Source organism: Bos grunniens, chromosome 8, assembly GCF_055505025.1.
Source record: "Bos grunniens cultivar Pamir isolate PY7600 chromosome 8, Bosgru_T2T1.0, whole genome shotgun sequence".
In the NCBI taxonomy this organism is placed as follows: Eukaryota; Metazoa; Chordata; class Mammalia; order Artiodactyla; family Bovidae; genus Bos; species Bos grunniens.
In genome coordinates, this window is record NC_141172.1 from 42,095,527 (window position 1) to 42,118,738 (window position 23,212).

At 39.0% G+C, this 23,212-nt stretch overlaps 1 protein-coding gene across 12 annotated transcripts in view; it reads right to left on the reverse strand.

Moving 5' to 3' along the window:
- The window catches only part of DMRT2 (doublesex and mab-3 related transcription factor 2), a 347,384-nt gene that overhangs the window by 314,510 nt on the left and 9,662 nt on the right, over positions 1-23,212 (reverse strand). For all 12 annotated transcript variants that reach the window (XR_015169658.1, XR_015169656.1, XR_015169662.1 and 9 more), the window contains exons 4-5: positions 8,920-8,980; positions 2,611-2,733 (exon numbers count right to left, since the gene is read on the reverse strand). The gene's annotated coding sequence lies outside the window, so the exon portion shown is untranslated. The remainder of the gene's footprint in view (positions 1-2,610; positions 2,734-8,919; positions 8,981-23,212) is intronic.

Below are 23,212 nucleotides of genomic sequence, written 5' to 3' on the forward strand. Positions count from 1 at the left end.
AAGAGTCTGAAGCCCCAAGTTTCTTCTACTAGTAAGTTTCATATTGTTAAATTTTAGTGTCAAATGATATTCCAACAATTTTCTCCATCATAACTAAGAAGCTTTGCTGTTCGTGGTTTCCCAGCCCCTAGGACAGACTCACAGTCTAGACCCTTGTTAAACCAAGAATACTTTCCAGACAAACAGCACAGGCATCACCCAGGAAGTATTTGCAGTGTAGAATCCTGGGGTCACTTCAAACCTCATTGGTCAGAATCTACATTTTAGCAAAAATCCTCCTGGTCGCATTAAATTTGACCACCACTGACTTGGACCAGGGAGTTGATAGTCATCTAAAGGCTAGCGTTAATATCTTATGTATTCATATTTCCCAATCCGTAGCACCATCTGGTATTTTCTCAATGTATCAGGTTTTTTTCTTGTTGTGATAACAAATTATCAGGAGTTTAGTGGACATAAGCAAAAAAAATACATAAATGTATATGTGTATGTATATATATATATATAAGCTTACAGTTTTGAAGGTCATCCAAAATGGGTTTCACTAGACCAACATCAAGGTGTTGTCACTGCAACATGCCTTCTGGAGGCTGTAAAAAAGCAATCCATTCCCCTTGCTTTTGGGCTTCTAGAGGCTACCTGCCTTCCATGGCTTATGGCCCTCCTCTCAGACTTCAAAGCTAGCAGCTCTTCAGATCCTTCTTTCTCCTCCCCCTTCACTTACAAGGACGCTTGTGATTACACTGAGCCACCTGGATGCTCTCCCCATCTCAAGCTCATTAACAATTATACCAGCAAAATACAAAGTAGTCGATTCACAAATTCTAGGGATCACAAGGACAATTTTTTTTTGAGGAGGTAGGGATTATTTTTTTCTATGACACTTGATAAATGTTTGCTGAACAAATGCTGATGAGATGTGGAAAAAAGGGAACCCTCATATATTGTTGTTGGGAATGTAAATTGGTGCAAACACTTTGGAAAATAGGATAGAGGTTTCTCAAAAAAACACAACAAAAATAATGTTGTGTTGGCTACCCTGCATTAAAAATAAATTTTAAAAAAGAGCAAAAAAAGTCCCACTAAATATAGAACTACCATATGACCCAGAAATTCCACTCTGCATATGTATCTGAAAAAAACGAAAACACTAATTCAAAAAGACACAAGTACCCCAATGTTTATGGCAGCATTATTTAAAATTGCCAAGATATGAAAGCAATCTAAATATCCATCAATAAATGAATGGATAAAGAAGATGAAAGGATATAATGGAACATTACTCAGCCATAAAAAAAGAGTAAAATTTTGCCATTTGCAGGAACATGGATGGACTTAGCATTATGCTAAGCGAAAAAAAGTCACACAGACAAATACTTCTTTTGTATTATATCAGTTATATGCAGAATCTAAAAAATAAAATAATGAATATAACAAAAAGAAGAAGACTCACAGATACAGAGAACAAACTAGTGGTTCCCAGTGGGGAGAGGGAAGGGCAAAATAGGGGCAGAGGATCAAGAGGTATAAATTCTTAGATACAAAATAAGCTACAAGGATATACTGCATGACACAGAAAATACAGCCAATATTTTATAATAACCATAAATGGAATATAACCTTTCAAAATTGTGAATCAGTATATTGTACAGCTGTAACATATAATGTTATACATCAACTATATTTCTATCCGAATTAATTTTTAAATAAATTTTTAGAAAAATTTTAACAAATGTTTGCTGAATTGGACTCAAATTGGCTGAACTGATCTATGGTGGCTCACATCTCCCCAGACTCCTACTTTCTTGGGAATATCCTCTCCTTTCTAGTCACTCTGGTGCTTCCTGCAAGCCAGCCTACCTCCCTGCCCCCGTTTCTACTTTCCTGTCCCTGACCTGGCCCCCTTATTTCATCTTCAGTGAGACTACCAGTATCAGCACTCACTTCCTCCCACTCTCCTTTCACCTGCCCAACCTTGTCCATTATCCACTGCCTTCTTTTTCTGCCTTCTTTCCACTGTCTTCCCCAGAACATCTACTCCTGAGGTTACTTTCCTGGCAGGAGCCTGATGGCCCAGCTACCAGGCTTTCCTCTTTCAAATCTCCCTGAATATTCACAATGTTACCATCCTGGGAAGGTATCATTTCTGTATTTATTCTCCAGTCAAGCTCACAAAGAAAACTCAAAGTAAGAAACCACAAATAAATATATGATTTCATGTTTACAAAGCACATTTCCAAGGAGATTCTCAAAAGTGCATAAGGTGGACTTCATTATTGCCTCTACACCATGGCGAGTAGATTAGGAAGCTAAGAAAAGCATTAACTTCTGGATGAGAACACAGACTGAAAAACTTTTGTACACAATGACAGCCAAAGTTTACTTTCAGAGTTCACCTCTTAAGTGCGGTTTTTCCCATGAATCAGTCCATCAGATTAGCTTGATCACCACAGAGTTCCCAGGGGCAATGGGACATAGGAAAATGTTAGGATTTGGGGAATTTGGAAAGCATACCACATTGTGGGAGAGACCAAAGCAGGATGACAGAAACTTAGTGAACTGGTAGGATTCAGAGAGATACAAATGGAAAAAGAGTAGCTATTCTCATACCTACAAAATAGGGCTGATAAGATCTCCCAAGGTGACTTGGAGAAATAGCTGAGCCAACATGAGTGAAAAGTACTCTCCAGCTTCAATTTGTCATAGATGTTAAAGTACTAATGATGACAATAACTGTAAAAAAAAAAAAAAAAGTACATTAAGTTATACAAGAAAAAAAAGAGAACTCAGACTAACAGCTTTGCCCACGGTGGCCTAACCATCTTAGCCTAAAATCACTAGGGGCAGGAAAAATTACGAAGCTGGGACAGACACATTCCACCTTACTGACAAAATTCCAATTTAGTTTTAGATAGTTATGTACTCAACGGAAACATTCCTCAGCCACACTGAAGCTATGAATGGCCAAGGGAAGTTCTGGACATTGAGGCATAAACAGAAACCAGACAAAAATGTCTGAGAAAGTTTTGTTTTCCTGTCATAAACATTGACCTTTCCTCTTTGTCTGCTTCCATGAATACGTGTATGGAGAGCAGGTGTAATGGCTGGAACTGCAGCAGCTATATTGTATGCATGACAGAGGGCAAAAATTGACAGACCTCAATACTGAAATCCTTGAGCCACTGAATCAATACAAATAACTTTCTAGCTCTAGAGTTCTTTTTGCATGAGAAAAAAAGTAAGCCCTTAATTGTTTAAGTAGCTATTATGCCCATTCTTTGAATTTTCTCATCCTTGCACCCAAACAATTCTTTACTGATACAGAAGCCTCAAGTAGGCACTAGAACTGGTCCTGGGAAAACTTGTGCCTTTGATAAAATGAGGTTTTGACACTTTCCCAGCTTCACTCCCAAAGTCCATCTCTTTCATGATATCCCCTACTCTCTCCTCATTGGCCCACTTCTCAGAAAGCTCAAATCATTGAGATTTAGTGCAGTCCTGAAAAGTATCACTCTATTAGATTCCACCACCTAACTTATGAGACCTCTCTGTCCTGATGTGATTAAATTAATCTCTAGCATTTCACAGTGTTTAATAATTGTGGGAAATTATTTTATTTTATTTACATTATCTCACTCCTAAAACAAATCCTTAGAGCCATGATTTTCAAAGTGTGGTCCCTGGCCTGAGCAACATCAGCACCACTGTAAGAAATGCAAATTCCTCAGAAACCTTGAGGATTTGTGCAGCAATCTGTGCTTTATCAAGCCATCCAGGGGATTCAGATGTGTGCTAAAGCTTGAGGGCCATTGCTATAGAGTAGTATGCACATTTTTCATATAAAGAAATTGAGGCTTTTGTGAATTATATTGATTTATCAAAGACCTCATAATAATGGGTTGGAAAAAGGCCTTCTGGCTCTTATCTCAGGGTTAGATTAAATACTACAAGTAATTTTCCATCCATATACATGCCATTCTAAAGGGAGCTGTCATTTTGAGAAAAAAAGAAAACCTTATAAACTCACTCACTCTAGAGTACTGATAACCTGATAATATTTGCTTTTCCTTCTCAAGGGAGTTTGCATTTAAAAGAAATCCAACTCAAATCACAATGAGATATATGCAATAGGATGACTGCTAGTAAAATAAAATGAAATAACAAGTGTTACAGAGGATGTGGAGAAATTGGAAGCTTTCTGTACTGCTGATGGGAATGTAAATTAGTGCATCCACTACAGAAAAAGTATGATGGCTCCTCAAAAAATTAAAAATAGAATTACTATATGATCCAACAATTCCACTTCTAGGTATATATCCAGAAGAACTGCAAACAGGGACTTGAACATAAATGTGTACAGCAATGTTCACACCAGCATTGCTCACAAAAGCCAAAAGGCGGACAAAACCCAAATGTCCATCAACAGGTGGATGACAAAATGTGGCATATATGTAGTAGAGTAATATTCAGTCTTGAAAGCCAAGAATATTTGACACATGCCCCATGGATGAAACTTGAAGACATTATGCTAGGTGAAACAAGTCAGTCACAAAAGTATAAATATAGTATCCACGTATAGGTGGTACGTAGAGTAGTCAAATTCACAGAGACAGAAACTAGAATGGTGATTGCCAAAGTCTGGAAAGGAGTGCCAAAGGGGTGGGAAGAGGGAAGAAGGAAGTTACTGTTTAATAAATGCAGAATTTCAGTTTTTCAAGATGAAAAGAATTCTGTGGATGGAAGGCGATGAGAGTAGCACAGCAATACGACGTACTTAACGCCACTAAGCTGTATGCTTAAAATGATTATCTTATAAATTTTATAGTATACATTATATGTATATCATCACAATTTTATATGTATTCACTACAAATTTTAAATTCATTTTAAAGAAAAAAATAGAAGTATTATGCAACTTACAGAATTTCTGTTCACTTCTAAGCAAAGCATTGGCGATAACACAATCTGGGTGACTTGCTTAGCACCACACAAAACACATCCCCAACATGACTCTGAGCTCCATGCAGAATCCTGGAGCACAGCAGAGACTAAACAAAAGTCAGTGGTTTTTCACTCCCCTCGGGTGCAGGGTGTCACTGAGGGTTGATTTCTTAAAGATTATTATTATAAATACATCAAATTGGGAAACAGAGTCTTGGCAAGGCTTAGGCTTGCCATCCACCATTCTGAGCAAAGGAAAACAATAAAAACCTCTATTCACTAACAAACGCCTCCTTTCCTTTTAATAATGGTACTGAATTTACAAGCAAGAGAAGGCAGATAACCAACAAGGAGCTTTCTGCTTCTAGAAAGTCCATCTCGGGGACAAATGTGTAATTTATGAGTGTCCGTCATCCATTCTGTGGGAAAACACAGATGGTATGGGTCAAATCTGTCAGTACTTTCAACAAAGGGCTTTACTAGTTCTTACTCAATATTTTTTTCATTCTGAAATAATTTCATAATTTCTGAAAACATGCAAAAATTGTACAGAGAACTTCCATATTGCCTTTACTCAGCTTCACTAATTTATTACCATCATGCCACATTTGTTTTCTCATTCTTCTACCTGTACATATTTTATTATTTATTTCCTTTCTGAGCCATTAGAAAATGCTCCATTTCCCCTTAATATTTCAATATATAGTCCTTAAAAGCAAAGTGTTTATATGGTGCTACAATTGCTATCTAATTCAAGAAATTTAACACACGGTTTTATCTCATCTACAATCAATAATCTAGTTTTATCAATTGTACCAAATGCCTTTTTTTTTTAATAACATTCCTTTCTCCAGGATAGGATATAGTTAAGGATCACAAACAGTATTAAATTTTATATGTCATGTCCTTTTCATCTCTTTTAAACTGAAACAGTTCTCAGTCCTTCAGGACAGGTCAGCTATTATATAGAATACTATTTTATAAAATATTCCTCAGTTTGGGTTTGGTTCATGTTTCCTTATGATCAGATTTGGTTATATACCATGATGCTGCACCCTTGAAGTATCAAATCTAGAGCCATACAAGCCCATTTTTGATGAAAATGATTTTTATTGCTAACTTAAGGTGTTGTCCAATTTTTCCACTGTATATTTATTATTTTCCTTCCTTGCACTAAAGGAAAAAAAAAACCTCTGGACAGACATTTCAAGACCATGCAAACATTCTGCTTCATGTGGGAATTTAGCATCCATTGATGATTCAAGCCTAAAACAATCTCTGCAGTGATGGCTGCAAAATAGTGATTTTCCCAACTACACCACTCCCTCCGGGTTTATCATGTGTACAAAAGGAAGAATCTTTTTTTCTATCTCAATTTATATATTTGTTAGTACAGACTCATGGATTCTCACTTTATTCAATGGATTACAACTAATTACTGTTCTTGTTTCTTTTGATGCTCAAATTTTTCCAGATTTGACCATCAGGAGCCCCTTTAGCTGGTTCTTGTACCCTTTTGACAGGTCCCTATCATTTTTTATGAGAACTTCTTTTACTTTCTGGCATAACAACACATTCCAAGATCATCTTGTACCTTCATGGTATCCTGAAACTGGTAATTTCTCAACGGAGCTCTAGTTCATTTTTCTTTTCCCCAAATTTATAGCATATTGAGATGGAATTGTTTTGTTTTGCTTTTGATGACTGACTGGGTTTCATCTTTATATCTCTTTCATATTATCAATAGAGATTTTTTAAGGAATACAATAACAGTGTGTGGGAAAGACATGAGCTTTGGAAAGAGATCTGAGTCTGAACACTAGCTCTATTACTTGCTAAGGCTCTGATGCTAGGAAAGATTGAAGGCAAAAGGAGAAGAGGGCGGCAGATGACCAGATGGTTAGATAGCATCACCAACTGAATGGATGTGAGTTTGAGCAAACTCCAGGAGTTAGCGAAGGAAAGAAAAGCCTGGTGTGCTTAAGTCCATGGGGTCGCAGAGTCGACGTGACTTAGTGACTGAACAACAACAAAAGAGAATCTGTGAAATTTTCCCTTTTACTCCTTTTCCCCCATTTCCTGGTTCCTCTCCTCAAGGCAATCAGCATTCACAACATTCCAAGAAAACAAGAAGTTATTTAACTTCTTTAAGCCTTTGTTTCTTCTACCTTAAAATGTGAGAATAATTCCACCTCACATGGTTATTATGAGGCTTAAAGAGACATAACAGCTTTAAAGTTGCAAACTAAGATCCTGACACACAGTAAATACCCAATAAATTTACTTTTAATCACTATATTATACAATTTTAATGAGATTTTTTTTTCCTCTCACAACCCCTTCAACTGCTTCCTACGAAGCCCTAAACAGCCATAGATTTAACTGCCCCTGGTACTATTCATTATCTCCAAAAAGTCTGCCCATAATCTCCAATTCTTACTTTATCCTCTCAGCATTCTTTGACATAGGACAGATGCTTAATGATGTGATGTGGGAAGGAAGGAAGAAAAATCATGTGATTACCTAAGAACATGCAAACAAAGCATTCAATAAAGATCAGTGATCCAAGAGAACTATTTCCCTGAGTTTAAATAAACTATATGCCACAAACCTATATTAAATATCACATATAATAGAGAAACATTTCACTTATTCCACTAATAATGAATACCAAACAAGAATGCCCCATATCACTTCTTCATTTAACAAGAGAAACTGACAAATGCTATAAGGCAAAAAAGAAAAAAAAAAGACTTAAAAAGTATAAGGATTAGACAAAGAAGATAAAACTTACTGTGCTAAGGTAATAGCATTATCCACAGAGAAAACTCAAGAGTTTCAATAAAGTATTAATATTAGAACTTCTAGAGTTTAGCAAGAGTGTTATAAGATAAATCTACAAAAGCAGTAATATCCCTCTATGCTAGCAATGATGAACTAGAAAGAAGATGCCATTTACAATAACAAAAGTTACAACGTATCTAGGAACTAACAATAGATGACCTTTATAAAATAAACACTAAAAATATTCTATTAAAGTACATAAAGGAAAATCTGAATAAATAGAGAAATACTGGAATGATGTCAATGCTTCTCAAATTAATCTATATACTCAAGGCAATCTCATCAAATTTCCAAGGGGATTTTTTAAAGAATTCCATAAACTCATTCTAAAATGTATATGGGAAAGTGAAATTCCACAAATAGCTAAGGCGATTTTGAAACAGACAGTCAAGGAGGAGACACTCACCCCACCAGATACTGAGACATATTACAAAGCTGTGCAGACAGCATGGCACTGAACCAGGAATAGGCAAACAGACCAATGGAAAAGAACAGAGTTTTTAGAAGCAGCACCACACATACACGGGAACTAATGTGAGATAAAGCTGGTACCACAAAACAAGAAGAAAAGGATGAATCATTTATAGTAATAAATTCTGATGGGAAAGTAGGTCACCAAGATGAGGCAAAATAAGGCTGGACCTTATATGAGACTAGTGAAAAAGGGTGTACTTCACATGGATTAAAGGCACAAATGTGAGACGTGACTTTATGAAGAAAATACAGATGAGATATGAGGGAACAAAAAATGTAAAGAAAATGTACAATAGTACATTTTTTATATAGGGTTAGCGGAAGACTTCTGGAACAAGACACTAAAAACATAAATGCTAACATTAAAAAACTGATGATTTGATTTTGTCAAAATAAAGTTACTCGGGAACAACAAAAATAAAAACAATAAAATGTGTTTCTTGAAGAATAAAAAAGATGAAAGAGAAATAGGTGGTGGTAACCTAATGATTCCCCTATGCTCCTGGCCCCTGGAATCCTATTTTGTCATCATTGCTGGCTAGTTTGTTACAAATTAGAAAAACAGGAATTTTGCAAGTTAGAAAAACAGGAATTTCGCAAGGCTGACTTCTTGTACAAATAGCAATGCTAGAATTTTTCAGGTAGAGAGGACAAAGCTACCTTGATGTTGTCCCCCAACTGAGACGAGATTGATCATGGGAGGTGATGAGCCACTGCCCACCTGCAAAGGAAAAAAAAGGATTATCAGTTTCCACTGTCATATGGAAATGGATCATCAACAATCAACTTCCCAGGGGAGTTTGGGGGAGAATTGGTACATTTGGCTGAGTCCTTTTGCTGTTCACTAGAAATTCACAACATTGTTTGTTAATCAGCTATACCTCAATACAAAACAAAAAGTTTAAAAAAAATAATAAAGAATACCATAGACAAATTAAGAGATGAGAATTTAGGGGGAAATACTTTTAACACAAAACCAGCAAGAACTTTGCACCAAATAATATCCAAACAACTCCTGAAAACCCATAAGGAAAAAGTGGGAATTCCAATTTTAAAATGAGCAAAGTATTACAAAGGTAATTCTCAGAAACAGAAGCCCGAGTAACTAAAAAGAATATTAAGAGATGCTCAGATTCTTTAGTAAACAAAGAAATTTAAGTGAAAATAAGACTATTACCACTGAAGAAAATTAAAAATAGCTAATTCTAGAGAAGGCAGGATATAGCAAAATAGAAACTTTGGGATACCTTTGGGGAAACTGTAAACTGGTACAGTCTTTCTAGAAAACCATGTATCCTCTATGATTCCAAAATCTCCTTCTGGTTCTATTAAGCCAGAGAAATTCTTGCACAGCTTCGTGGGGGATCTATATGAGGTCATTGGTGGTGGTAGGGTTTGTGGTACTGGGACTTGCAAATAGCCTCCGTGTCCATCAGTAGGGGAATAATAAAATTCAGTAGATGCAATGGTGGTTGCCAGGGGCTGAAGGGAAAGGAGAATGTGGAGTTCGTGTTTAACAGTTAACTTTTGGTTTGGTAAAATGAACAAGTTCTGCAGAAAGACAGTAGTGATGGTTGTAGAATCATGTGAATGTACCTAATGCCAAAGAACTGTACACTTGAAAATAATTAAATGGTAAATTTTATGTGATGTATATTTTACCAGAATTTTTAAAATATTTTTTAAATACAGTGGATGCTCACTATGCAATACCTTGCAGTAGTTAAAAATACTGAGCTAACTAGCTACAGCCATATGATATTAAATACAAGATTGAATCACAATTAAAAACATAAATATGTTCCAAACAACACTCTATATTTTAGTAACACACACACATCTTTAAAGACTCATTATCAACATATTAGCTGGAAATATATTGGAGAGGGAACTTGAAGCGGAGGTTGGGGAATTAGGGGAAAAAAATGATAAAATAAGAGCGAATTACATGGACCAATAATGAATGACAGTAAAGTATTATGAACTGAAAAGTTTGCACCTTAAAAAGAAATTACATCATACACATGAAAACCCTTTGAAATGATATTAAGTCTTACAGTTTATAGTTCATTATTTCCTTCATTGACGAGGAACAAAATGAACCAAAATAGATTTGACTTCTAATTTTTTGTATCTTCAGTGAATTCTGAAAAATGGTGATCCACACATTGAATAAGCATCACACATTGGAAGTTCACCTATATTTTATGAGCTTGTAAATGTCTCCAGTGATCTCTCATTACCACAAATTTCTTTTTTTCTCTTTTTTATATTCTATTCCATACTGAGCCAGATTAAGAGGTAGGTCAGGAAGGAGTTGCCTGGGGTGCTAGTATTTAAGAGGTGCTAAAAATATCACTAGAATTATAGCAAGATGGAAAAAATTATTTTTCCTAGCACTCATGTTACCGAGAGCACTTTGCAAGGTTAGAAAAGAACTGAGTTATAAATTGTGTGAGGTGGGACTGTGTGTGGCCCCTCTCCCAGGGAAACACACGAAAAATAATAAGAATTATTTAAACTCAGTGAAACAAGATCATAATGCGAAGTCTGCACAACTCCAGCAGATGTCATTTACATATGACCTGCAAGGCTGTCCATGGTGACCTTGTTTAAACTGCCACCATAAGAGGCTTGCTCAATCATTTAGGTGAACAAATAACCCTACTCAATCAGAATGCAAGGCTTTTGTTTTAAAAAGATAAGTATGTTTGGGGCTGGAGTTGAATTATTTGGGAAAAGAGAGAAGCAGAGCACCACTCATGCTTCTCCCATGCAGCCTGAGTAACAATTGGACACATATTTACAGAGCATCAAGGTACCAAGTATGAGACTGCCTGGGAAGCCACCTGCTCCTATCTAGCTCTGCTCCCCAACAAAGAAGGACAGATTCAACAGAAGCTCCTCTAGTTTGGAACACTGAAGCCCCATGTGCCAGACCTTCAGAGTCTAACTACCCTTCATCTGGCCATCCTTCCTTACATGGCAGGAAGAGGTAGGAGTAGTGGATGGCAGCTGGCCAACAGTGGTCAAGGGGTTCTCTGTGGATTCCATTCGCTTACTGAGCAAAACGCGCATAGCCATGCAGAAAACCAGGCCAAGAATCCCGGCCTGAGCCTACAAAAAGGGTGTTTTTGAGAAGAGGGATAGGCATCTTTATTTGATCCTAACTCGGGGAAAAATAGATGTGAGTCATTACTAATTCCTAAAGGCATTTGGGGACCATCAAGAGAACAGTTTGTTCACTAGTTTTGTTTGTTTGTGCATATTCTGTACGATGTTTGGTAACCACAATCATTTAACCTTTCTTCTCAGTTTAACGCATCATAATCCTAGGTGTAAAGCAGACATCTAAAAAAGTATTTCCTAACAGCCTAAGAATGATTAGGGTTTCAACTGCACTGTCATACATCAGTTAGCAGTTTTCCTTCAAATATCCCATTTTTTTGTTCAGTACACATATTAGGCTGCTTAGTAATTTGTCTTATGTAATAAGAAGTTCACAATATTTTGTTCATTGACTCTTCAGAAAGACGTAAAAGCTGAAACACAAAGCAAAAAAAATGATCTCTTCTGGTTAAAGTTTAGCATCCCTGAGTTTCATTTATCATCTGGACAAACTTTCACTGAACGCCAGGCACCATAACAGGCATTGAATACACCTCTGGGGGCCCTGCCCTGGTGGCACTTAGAGTCTGACAGTAGCATGGTTTAGCAGGAGCACCATGCTAAGGCTGAAATATGTGCCTTTTCCAGCCTATTATGCCCATCCTTTCCTGGGAAAAGCCACTGCCTCAAAATCAGGAAGTCTCTCAAAATGAGTAAATCGAACCAAATCGTTTCAAAGGTCCTTTTCAGCTTTTGAATTTAAAAAGTTGAATGAAGCCTTTCTTATATGTAATGAATTCTAATTTAAAAAAATACACTCTACACTAGAGCATAAGAAAATCATTTTACGCACACTACTGTTACTCATTAGCTCAGGAGGTAAAGAATCCACCTGCACTGTCAGAGCCACAGGAATGGCAGGATTGATCCCCGGGTCAGGAAGATCCACTGGAGGAGGAAATGGCTATCCATTCCAGCTTTCTTGCCTGGAAAATCCCATGGACAGAGTCTGATAGGTTTCAGTCCAAAAGGGTCACAAAGACGTGGACAGGACTGAGAGACCGAACACAGACGCACGCACTGTCATTCATCCTAAAAGTTCTCTGAGGCAAACACAGATAGGCCCAATTTTTGGGAGCAGAAACTAAATAACTTCCTCTGACTAGCAAGGGCTAGGTGGAACACAACCCAGGTCTTCCGGGACAGAACGCAAGACCTTGCACTCAGTGCCTTTTTAAACTGCCTCTGAGGTTTGTCCCTAGTTTTCAACAGTATCATTTCCAGGCTCCGCTTGTGACCTACCAGCTGTCAAATGTCGGTGTTTCAGCTCTGTACAAGCCAACCACTTACTTCCTTTCTGTGAAATAAGCAGCCAGCCTCCAGAAGTGCATCCCTTTGTACCAAGCTCCAGCGAACCGCTGCTGCTGCCAAGTTGCTTCAGTTGTATCCGACTCTGTGTGACCCCATAGACAGCAGCCCACCAGGCTCCCCCGTCCCTGGGATTCTCCAGGCAAGAACACTGGAGTGGGTTGCCATTTCCTTCTCCAATGTATGAAAGTGAAAAGTGAAAGTGAAGTCGCTCAGTCGTGTCCAACTCTTAGGGACCCCATGGACTGCAGCGTACCAGGCTCCTCTGTCCATGGGATTTTCCAGGCAAGAGTACTGGAGTGGGGTGCCATTGCCTTCTCCCCAGCTAACTAGAGGAGCTATAATTTCAGGGATGTGCCCTGGTGACTGACAGCAGCGTGGCACATGCTCCTTGAGGCTCTCTCCACTGAGGGTTGAGAGGCGTTCGCATACTTTACGTGCTCTGCTTGAAATATACATGCTGAAGCACCAGTATGATACATCTGTTCCCTTGACTTTTTAACCAAAGAGTGCTAGTTTATTGCTGAGCTTAAGGATAAAAGAAGCAAGAAATGAAAGTTGGGTTGATTTTTTTTCAAGTTTCCTCCTCACTAAGTACAATCAGATGTTGGACTCTCAGACCCTGTTGCTGGGTGGATGTTCATTTCACTTTGCCTTGCAATTTATCAGCTCGTTTCTTGAGGCAACACTTTTCATCACAAAAGAAAACCCAGGACTCTATACAAATATTTTCAATTAAACGGATCGAACAGCCCTAATGTTGTGCCTGAAAAAAAAATCAAATCAAACAAAAACAATATCAAAACTGATTTATGAGGTTTTGTGGAAAAATAACTGTCCTTTCATCTCTGGAGACACAGTTTATCTTTGCCCTGGAGTACTCGCTGGAATTCTGGGCAAAGGGCACCTATTCAGAAGTAATCTATCCAAGACCTAAGGAGCTCCATCACGAACCAGAGATCAAACATGTTTTATGTTCTTTCTGGTCCAGGATTAAAACTGCAGACCTATTATATTTTAATGCACAAATAAAGAATCAAGCAGGGAAATCTGCTGCCTCAGCAAACACCTTCATCCCAAAGAAAAAATTATTTGTGATATCAAAGCCAGTGAGTGTCTCCACTGAGTATTTCAAAGATGGGGAGGTAGGATGAGCCTTTGCAAAGGAAGTTAGGGAAATGAATGTGTTAGTGGTTTGATATGTCTTTTTATGGGGAAAAGAAAATGCCAAAGTGATCATGTTCACCCCTGGCTCTAAGAAATGTGTGTTCCTTTAGGGTGTGTGGTGCAAGAAATTTCTCTACATCTTTATCCTATGGCCAAGAGGATCTTTTCCCCTGGGCCAGAGATTATTATGTGGTCTGCAGGTACATCATCCAGAGTTCCTCCAGATTTCTATACCTGGATTTCAGCATAGGAACATACCAAGTGTACAGGATTTTTTCAGGAAATGAAGAGATGCCTGAGCACCTAAAGAGACCTGGGACTAGCAAACTGTGGTTGGTACCAAATGGGGTCTACTTGACTCAGGAGTCTCTCTTCTGGTCTCTGGTAGCAATGCCTAGGCCCTATCTCTTCATCTTCCTGGCTAGGGTTGATTGGTCCAAGATTGGTACTTTACCCAAGCCTGACCAATCAGAGTTCTTTCCCAGGACTTTTAAATGGAACAAAGGTAGGAATTCAGTATTCTCAGGGGTGAAAGCTATGAAATATGACGCTTGGGAGGGACTTGGTCTGCAATGAGAGCGAATGAAGGAAGAATACCGCAAGAAGAAGCAATGATAGATGTTAGACATGAGAGAATCCGGTACAGAGATAAATGTCCCAGTTCCAGTTGTTCCTGAAGGGAAGTCTGAACATTTCCTTGCTTCTTTTGAGATTTTATTTATAAATCCTTCTTCAATTATGTAAGAAACCCCTGTATTTCAAATATTCTCCATTTCTGTTTAAACTAAATGCTTAAGGGTTAGATTTCTGTCACTTGCAACACAAAGTATTCTAACACAACACCCAGTATACAATCCTGTCAGCAGGAGCTGGTGAGTGGATATTCTTCTCCCAGGCACATAATCAGTTTATGGAGTGCAGCGGTATTTCTGCAAACCCAAAATCTAGTCTACATCAAAAAACTTACTTTTTTTGATGCCCTAAATCTGCAGGATACACTATCAAAATTATTCAAGATACACTGAATTTTGAGAACAAGCATAAATGAATCATGAATATGCCTTTCAAATACCCCTGCCCCTACCTTCATTTCAGTGTCCTAGTTTATTCTGTATTATTTAGGGTTTAGGTCTCCTGCGAATAAAAGACCTAAGGATTACAATAACAGTCTGGAAAGAGGAACATTCCTATCCTGTCCTGATTTGGCAACATCTAATAGCTGGCATTCTCATCCTCAGTAGGCTTCACCTTGAGTATAAGCCATTTTCAGTCATTACTTCATTATCAGAAAATTAGATACTGAAAAAAATTGAATTATTCTTTGCTCATAAGTATCCATGTTTTTATAGCAATTAATTATGAAAAAATTGCATCCTTTACTTTCTCAGAAAGAGTGTTGGATTCTGGTTAAGTGTTTCAAAATAGTATAGTCTAGGAAAATACAACTTGTTTAAAAATCAGCACTATGTCTGGCAGTGATCTGGGAACCTATTGGTTATGAACATCCACATGCTAAAAATCTTTCTTGATCACAAAGGTAGGCTGTAAGCTAAAAGGCTTTCCCACAAATAAAAAAGACAGGTTAGAACGTAGAATATAGCTGCCAGGAAAATCCATTTTTGCAAAACTATGAACATCGATATAATAATTATCCAAAGTTAGCGTATACTTATTGAGTGCACACAATACAAGACCTAATTTAAATCTGTGTGACATCCCGGTGACATATATGTAAGTAATTCCACTTTATGGACAAGAACAGAAAGGCATAGAATATTCGTTATCTTGCACAAAATTATACAAAAAGTATGTACATCCAATAAGAGGTTTATGAAGCGTGTTCCCTTAGTTCCCCTAGCTGGATGGAAAAGCATGCCAATCCACGTTTCCTCAGTATCTATCTGATCCATGAGACCATAACTAATCACCACTGCCTGGTAGCAGGTGCACCAAAAGGCAAGCAGAGCTCTGGAGTTAGATTTACAAACTCCAACCCCATGAGTTTTCAGTGGGAAAGCTACAAGAGTTGTGAGTGATGAGGAACTGATTCATGAGATTATGGAAGTTGAAATTCTTCCCATCTGAAAGCTGGAGACCCAGGACAGCCAACGGCATAATTCAGTATGAGTCCAAATGCCTGAAAACCAGGAGAGCCAAGTGTAAACCTCAGTCCAAAGGCAGAAGATGAGATAAGATGTCTGAGTTCATGCAGTGAGGCTGGAAAAAGGGACTCATTCTTCCTTCCTCTGTCTTTCATTCTATTTGGGCCCTCGATGGACTGGACAATGCCCATCCCCGGTGGGGAGGGCAGTCTACTTTACAGAGTCCTCCAACTCAAATGCTGATCTCATTGGGAAGCACCCTCTCAGACACACCAAAAATTATGTTTAATCTTGGGCACACTGTGCCCCACCAAGATCACATGGTAAGATTAACCCTTTGTCAAACTGGCATCCACATGCATCTCTTTAAACCATATTTGATCTTTAAATAAAACAGTAATAAGGTCATAATTCTGCCTAACATGATATAACTATCTTGTGTAGGCTGAAATCACAGTAACCTCCACCTCAGAACAAACAGGGGGTAAAGTCCTTAAGTCATGTTTACTCTTCATCATATCCCATAACTTATAGACTATGATGTAAAATAATAATGATTAATAAAATACTAAATAATAATATTTAAACATTGTGATATAAAATTAATACATTTTATGCTATGTGATAAGGGAATAAAAGAGGAAAGAAAAAAAGATACACACACACATACACACACATACTCACATACACACACATATTCAATGCAAAATAGGGAAGAAACATTCATGACACTACCTGTGAGCAGGGAGTGCTTTTCAACTTGCCAGAAAAAGGCAGATCCTGGCCGGAGGCAGCCAGCCACCATGGCTGTGGCCACATGACTATGTCATCTACTGTTCACAATCCACTGTCATGGACACAGCCTTAGGATCCACTGTGATTCAGTGCTGCAAGGCAGGCCTTGCAGGAATCTAAACCTATAACATAAATGAGAAATACAGTGGTGTTTTCACTGTGACTGAAGGTGGCTCGAATGATTTTGTCTTCCAAGTCTGATAAGGGAGCACATTCCAGGGGAAAGAGGGAAATGAAACTGGGCAACACATGCCATGGTTTAAAAGAAGGAAGTGGGATGCTGACCAAGTTGGCTGACAGGTTTGGTTCTTACGAACAAGACGTCACTTAGCGGTGTCATTCTGAGAGAGCCTACAGACTGGGCTGTCATGAAGCTGTGATGCCCTCACCACACCTGCAGGCAACTTTGACCCACACTTCCTAACGACCCATCTTCCCAGCCACCCTCACCTCCGCCAATACAACACAATGTGCCTTTCCCTCAAGATTCAACAGAGTCATTTGTTTTACTGGAAGTATGTGTGTGCGCACTTAGTCGCTCAGTCGTATCCAGCTCTTTGTGACCCCTGAACTGTAGCCCACCAGGCTCATCTGTCCATGAGGATTCTCCAGACAAGAATACTGGAGTGGGTAGCCATGCCCTCCTCCAGAGCATCTTCCCAACCCAGGGATCGAACTCAGGTCTCCCATGTTGCAGGAGGATTCTTTACCATCTGAGCCACCAGAGAAGTACTTCACATTTAATTAAAATCTAATCACTTTACGCCACTTTGCATCCTTTGTCCCCACTTTCCTGAAACTGTTACCTCTAAGAAGAAGAGAGAAAGTTGGGTGCAGTGCCAAAGGGTATGGATTTTAGAGCCTGAGAGAACCAAAAACCTTGAACAGATTCTTTACTTAAGCTCTCTCTCCTCATTTGTGTCTGTATCTCTTGTTATGACTTTAAAATGAAAGGCTTGTTATAACTTTTAAATTAAAGGTACCATGTCACAAGTAGTAGGTATTAGCTAACTCACTGGCCAGTGTGCTCACACACGTCTGTGCACACACCTATACTCATCCACAGCTTGGTGACAAGGAAAGCTCACCAGAATGAAAATTAAGGGATCTGCAACCTTGAACAGTTCACACTCCTGTAAGCCAGTGTCCTCCTCTACACAGTGAAAGTTTGCACAGTCCTCTCTCTCTGTATACAAAGGGAATGGATGGGGAGATTGGTTCTGAGAACCCCAACAGATACCAAAATTTGTGAAGCTCAAATCCTGTAGATATAATGGTGCAGTACAATGAATACAGTCACCCCTCAGTACTGAGGGTTCTGCATTCACCAATTCAACTGAATGGCAGCTCATTGGTTGAAATTGTGAATGTGAAATCCACGGATATAGAGAGTGGACTACACTGTGTGTTAGTCGCTCAGTGGTGTCCAACTCTTTGCAACCCCAGGGACTGTAGCCAGCTAGGCTCCTCTGTCCATGGAATTCTCCAGGCAAGAATACTGCAGTGGGTAGCCATGCCCTTCTCCAGGGGATCTTCCTGACCCAGGGATTGAACCTGGGTCTCCTGCATTGCAGGCGGACTCTTTACCATCTGAGAAGGTCATCTCTGAGAATCTAGTTCAAGACACAGAGTCTACATTAAGTCAACATTAAAGCAGCTCAACATGAATTGGCATGGAATGTGTCCCAGGATACACTACTAAAGGCAAAGTGCAGAACTCTGCACATGTCATCTCCCATTCATGCATCTGTGTTCACAGATTATCTCTGGAAAGATATGTAATGAATGAGCAATAGCAGTTGATTCTGAAGAGGGGATTCAGGAGCTTACTTTACACTGTACATCCTTTGTAGTCTTGCACCATGTACATTCTTCACCTATTTTTTTAATAGTTTAAAATCTAGAAAAGAAGTCCATATTATGAGTGGGTACAAAATGGCTCACTTTTATTATAGCATTTATTATATTTTATTACAGCATTTATTTTATTATACACATGCTATCATAAAATGTTTATTATGTTATAAAATTAAATGACATAGTCTACAGTTCTGTAGAATCTTGAGGCTAAATTTTTCCATCTTAATAATTAGTCTTTAAAACCATGTAATTCTTGTAGGCTGTTTGAAGTTACAGACTCCTGGTGAAGAGAAATACCTTCTAGGGAATATCAAGGGTCAAAGGTAGGGAGAGCAACTTGATTTGGATCAAGCCCTTTATACACATTAAACTACTTAATCCTCTGAACAATTCTGATGTTATTGTCTCCACTGCACAGAAGGGAAAAAGGAAGTTCAGAAAAGTGAGATGACTGGCCAAGGATGAGCTAGATTTTAAATTGCTTTAACCTAACTCCAAGCCTGTATGCATTCTAGTTTGCCATGCTGCCTCCTGGAAGCAATCTAAGGGAACAGGTTCATATTAAGAATATGGTCATTTAAGTGAGTGGAGAAAGGAAGAGAAATGCCATATAAAAAGTAGACTAGAGCTGACTTAGTGACTATGAGCCATGTCAGTTTCCTGTTGGAGGCTTTTCAGCATCAGGGTAAGCTTCTTAAACACATCCTCTGGTTCATGCTTCAGATGTCCCCCTGGACAATTTAGTTTTATTCCACATAAAGTGGGTTTTAAAGAGTCTCTTTCCAGAGGATTAACACTACAGATGGAGCCCAGGATGAATAGACCAGCCAGAGCCACCACAGCTCAGGAGTTCTGTTGAATCTTCTTGCCACGTGACAAGCATGTGGTCCACCAGGATTCAAATTCTGCCTTTCAACAGCCAAGTCTTTCAGGCCCATTTCACCAACCCTTGTTTTACAGATGGAAACAAAATCTGAGAAGTAAAAGGACAGAAAGAGGAAGCATGAATTGGAACTCACATCTCCCACCTCTCTGTCCTCATACACCAAGATATGGGCATGAAAAGGAGCTTCGTTTCATTTCTGTGAGGTTGCATAAGATGCAGGTTAAGAGTACACTCTCTGAAATTCCAGTGACCTGGGATTCTTCCCTACACAGTCACGTCCCCAGTGTGTGATCCTGGGCAGGCTACTTCACTTCTCTAAGCCTGTGTTCTTACATGTAAAGTGAGGATAACAATTATATCTACTTCACAAGTTAAACTTTGTGTGAATTAAATGAAATAATGCATGAAAAGTTTCAGACAAAAAATGAAGAACATAAGTTAGCTGTTTTATCATTGTCATCTGACTTAGAGTTGGATTTTTGTAAAGAACAAAACAAAACAAAGAGCCCACTAAGCATATGTAGGCTTCTGCTCCAGTAGGCTCTGAGCCCTTAGGGTGCAGGGACCATGTCTTATTCGTATTTTTAACTAATTTGTAAGGGGATATAGTATATTAATATTCCAAGAGCCCCCTAAAGCCAGTGAGAGGTTTCCTAATGGAGAACACCATGGCTTATACCACAGGACTCCCCATGGAGACCAAATCCAAGTACCTTACCTGTAAGGCTTGGATGAAAGAAGACAACAGGAATTAGCTGAACTCATCAGATCCTACTCTTGGTACGGAGGAAGGAGTTACAGTATGATGGAACAATAGCAGAGAAAGAAGCCAAAAGATGCACATAGAGACAATAGTAAAGAAGGGAAGGAAAATTAGAGAAAAGAGAGTGGGAACAGAGGAAAAGCAGGCACACCCAGCAGATGCTTCATCAGAATGGAGGAACCCTCCCCACTTTACCAAAAGCGATTACATTCAGCTGTTTGTAACCATGAGCCAGTGACAACGCATGCACATGGTATCTCCCATAAAAAATGAACAGAGGAAAGCAATTGAGGGCTGCTATAGCAGATCCTCTAAAGAATCAGGCATCTAGACTTTTTTGATTTCTCTGCTTCAGCCTCCTTTGAACATGGCTGCCAACCTAAATGTCATCACGTGCTACAGGATTCTTCCAAATTCCAGGAATAAAGAATGCAAAACAGAAAAACTCCAAATGTGCTGCTCCTTGTGGTTCCAGTCTCTGTTAGATACCCTCAAGTCTACCCATGGCTGTCCACCTGTGTCACAAGAGTCACGTGCATGCGTGCTAAGCCTCTCAGTCACGTCCAACTCTTCTGACCCATGGACTGTAGCCCGCCAGGCTCCTCTTTCCATGGGATTCTCCAGGCAAGAATACTGGAGTGGGTTGCCACACCTAGATGCAAATCAGGCTGGAAATGCAGACTTTTAGCTGGGCTTGTCACCAGTCCAAATAAATCGAGGGCTCTGTCACTAAAGGAGAGGAGAGTAGACATTGAAGAGGCAACTAGCACTTTCAGTTACTTTCCCTAGGTCACGCAGTAATTGCCAAGGGAACAACAAGGAAGCAAGGTTGCCAGACCTGGACTGAACCACCTTTTAGTGTTCTGACCATGTCCCAGTCTTTGGGAGACCTGCTAAGTGCCAAGATTTCCATCCTTCTTATGTCCTTCTCTTTAAAATAAAATCTTACTTAAAAAAAAAAAAAAAGTAGTCTTGTGGGTTCTTTTTTCTACTTAAAAGAACCTAAATAATATAGGCCCACTTATCAGCATGTATCTGGCATACAAAAAGTTCTCAGTCGATGTTCATTAAACTGAATTCCATGAACAACCACATACTCTAAACATGTTCAGATATAACAAGGTAGAAAACAACATAACTAAGGATGGTAGAGTATGATAAAAGCTTGGTACAACCATTAAAATAAATATAAGTGGGTGCCACAAACCAAAATGTACAAACTGCAGAATCCAGCCATATCAAAAACTAACAGCCCTAGGGCTTATTAAGAAATAAGCCTAAGCTTACAGACCTAGAATAGGAACAAAAAAGTTAATCCAAAAATAAATAAAATCAGGATGGGCAGTAGAATTCTAGTCCCAATTGAAAATCCAGCCTCAAAATGAAGTGATGTCTTTATGATTCTACAGGGAATTGCAGACTCTCCTTTTCTTACTTCATCCTGACCTTCAGCCATTTCTTTGCTCTTTAGCACTGCTGAGACTTTCCAGAAGACATTCCAGAAAGTTTCTTAATACAAGTTAATGCAAGTCTTTCAGTCTACAATCAGAATTAAGCTTTTAAATGAAGATGATGTGATAACACATTCACTTAAACTCACATTAAAAGGTACATGACTGACACTGGAGCCTCTCTGGGCAAAGCAGAGCTAACTTGGTGAGGAATGGAGATGGTTCACTCGCTAGGAAACGAGAAAACCATGTGGGACGGGTGTACACTTGAGAAAACGGAGTTCTTGACGCTGGAAAGTGAAATCAGGAAGTGGAGACTAGGAGAAGAGATAGCTACACACCCATGTTCACAGCAGCACTGAAGCAACCCAAGTGTTCATCAACAGATCAAAGGATAAAGAAAATGTGGCATACACATGCAACGGAATACTACTTACTGTCTTACAAAGGAAGGGAATTCTGACATATGCTACAACATGCATAAAACTTGAAGACAATATTCTAAGTGAAATAAACCAGTCACAAAGGGACAAATACATTATGTCTCCACTTATATGAGGTACCTAAAATAGTCAAATTCACTGGTGGCTCAGTGTTTAAGACTCTGCCTGCCAATGCAGGAGACACTGGTGTAATTCCTGGTCTGGGAAGATCCCACATGCTGAAGGGCAACTAAACAAGTGTGCCACAACTACTGAGCCTGTGCTCTAGAGTCCAGCAACTACTGAGCCCACACATCACAACTGAAGCCCGAGCACTAGAAAGCCCGTGCTCCGCAACAGAAGTCACCACAATGAGAGGCCCACACACCCCAACTAAACAGGAGCCCCTGCTCACCACACCTAGCCCCACGCAAAAGCAAGGAAGACTCAGCACAGCCATAAATAAATAAATAAAAGGAGAACAGTGTTTGTCAAGGGCTGTGGGGAGCAAGGAGTTATTATTGTTTAGTGGGTAAAAGGGTTTCAGTTTTGCGAGAAGAGTTCTGGAGAGGGATGGCGGTTATGGTTGTACATAATGTGAATATTCTTAAATACCACTGACTGTGTACTTAAAAATGGTTAAGACAGTGATTTTTATGCTATGTGTATTTTATCACAATTGCAAATACATATTACTTTTTAACCAAATTGAAAGAATATCTAGGCATTAAAAAAAAGGGAAAACAGAAGCAACTTGTTTGCTTCATGACTTTGCCTAGGTCTTCTACTTCTGCCACCAAGGGGTCAAAAAGAAAGGGAACTTTCGTAACTGACATGGCAAAATTGAGGGAACAGTACAGAGATCTCCCATGTCCCCCCTTCCCCAACACATGTATAACCTCCCCCTTATCAATATCCCCACTAGCGTGGAACGTTTAACTAATGAATCTTCACTGTCACATCATAATCACCCAAAGTCCATAGTTTACATTAATATTCACTCTTGATGTCAGATATTCTATGGGTTTGGA